Source organism: Aplysia californica, unplaced genomic scaffold, assembly GCF_000002075.1.
Source record: "Aplysia californica isolate F4 #8 unplaced genomic scaffold, AplCal3.0 scaffold00067, whole genome shotgun sequence".
Taxonomy (NCBI): Eukaryota; Metazoa; Mollusca; class Gastropoda; order Aplysiida; family Aplysiidae; genus Aplysia; species Aplysia californica.
The window spans coordinates 1,318,341-1,320,108 of NW_004797337.1; the positions used below are offsets into that span (position 1 = coordinate 1,318,341).

Consider the following 1,768-nt stretch of genomic DNA (forward strand, 5'->3'; position numbering starts at 1 on the left):
GTAACGATAATAATTATAAAACTAATAATAATAATGATAATAATAATAAACAAATAATTACATGAAATCAACCCACCTAGATGAGGAGAAAGAAATGTTTTTGTTAAGTCTTTGCGCTAATGTTGTGTTAAATGTTCACGACCACACTGATCAGCCGAGAATTCACCCGCGGAAGATGATTTATTTATGGCTATAAACATGAATGTGAGATATTGTTGTAAACATAAAGATGAGATATCGTTGGAAACATAAAGATGAGATATTGTTGGAAACATAAAGATGAAATATCGTTGTAAACATAAAGATGAGATATCGTTGTAAACATAAAGATGAGATATTGTTGTAAACATAAAGATGAGATATCGTTGTAAACATAAAGATGAGATATCGTTGTAAACATAAAGATGAGATATCGTTGTAAACATAAAGATGAGATATTGTTGTAAACATAAAGATGAGATATTGTTGTAAACATGGAGGTGAGATATCGTTGTAAACATAACTAAGGGGGCTAAGAAAGCCTCGATTCGACTCATTTTGGAAGGAAATTTGCATCTTTAAGTACATTTTTGCTTCTTCCTTGCACTTTACATGATCAATAAAGTTGTATCTCATTATAATATGTTGTACAATAGCAGATTTGGGATGAAAAACGACAAAAAAATGAAATTAAAGCACTTGACCTAGATCTAGATCTAGATTATTTCGTTCTCGGGAGAGCTAAAAATAGACCAGGTTAGACCCAAGACGGAGTAAGACAAGACGAGACAACAGCCTCATTTTCGTTCCAAATGGTTCCCCTTGGTAACCAGCTAGCTGCGCGTTTAAGGCGTAAACAAACGACAGGAAGAAAGAGCGCACTGTTCAACTCGCTGAAATAGAAGCCTAAATCTACTTTGAATTTCAAAATGGCAGTTTTGCCTTGGGTTTTTTCATATAAACTGTTTGGTATTTATTTTGACTGGTTTTTGTTCACATTTTTAATATAGTGAGTTGAGAATTGTAAAGTTTTTATGAACGGAAATCGGTAGTGAGTTGAACATGGTGATGTAGATCTAGGAGTTAACGAAACGTAGAAGTAGATTCGATCTTACAGTTTAAGAACGATAGAACAGCCAGTGGTGCTCTGCAATGAACTGTTGTCTAACATATTATATTATAGATTGGATATTTTTTAAACTAAAGATATGGCCACTGCTAGAGTCCAGCAGCCAAACTGTTGACTAGATCTAGATCTAGATCAACTACACATCGAGCTGTTCCCCAATGTCAGAATCAATCAATGATCAGGAACTGAAGCTAGGAATTTTAAACAATGGCACTCCTGTACAATAGCGGTCCCGTGTGCACTAAATCACGCAAGGCCTAAGTGCCCCTGTAGTAATTTTTACGTGTTTCTTATTTAGATTTAGGCCCAGATTATAGATATCTAGAAACTAGATATAGATCTAGATCTAAACTGAATTAAAATTATTGATCTAATCAAGATCTAGATCTAGATCTAGATAGATCTAGCTATCTAGATCTAGAAATAGATAATCTTGGCTATCTAGATCTAGATATAGATAGAATCTAGAGATATCTAGATCTAGATCTAGATCTAGATTCACTTCCACATGACAATAATGGCCGTCATGTAAACATTAAACGGGACCACAATTGTACAGCGAAGTGGCTAGCCGTACTTAGATCTAGGTTTGGCCCTATCGACTCAAGCCTGTTAAGTACACAGGTCTCATTGGATCTAGATCTAGTAATTATTCAGGTT

At 34.6% G+C, this 1,768-nt stretch overlaps 1 protein-coding gene across 2 annotated transcripts in view; it reads left to right on the forward strand.

The window, feature by feature from the left end:
• The window catches only part of LOC101848733 (thioredoxin reductase 1, cytoplasmic), a 65,929-nt gene that overhangs the window by 43,303 nt on the left and 20,858 nt on the right, over positions 1 to 1,768 (forward strand). The gene's annotated exons all lie outside the window — the stretch shown is intronic.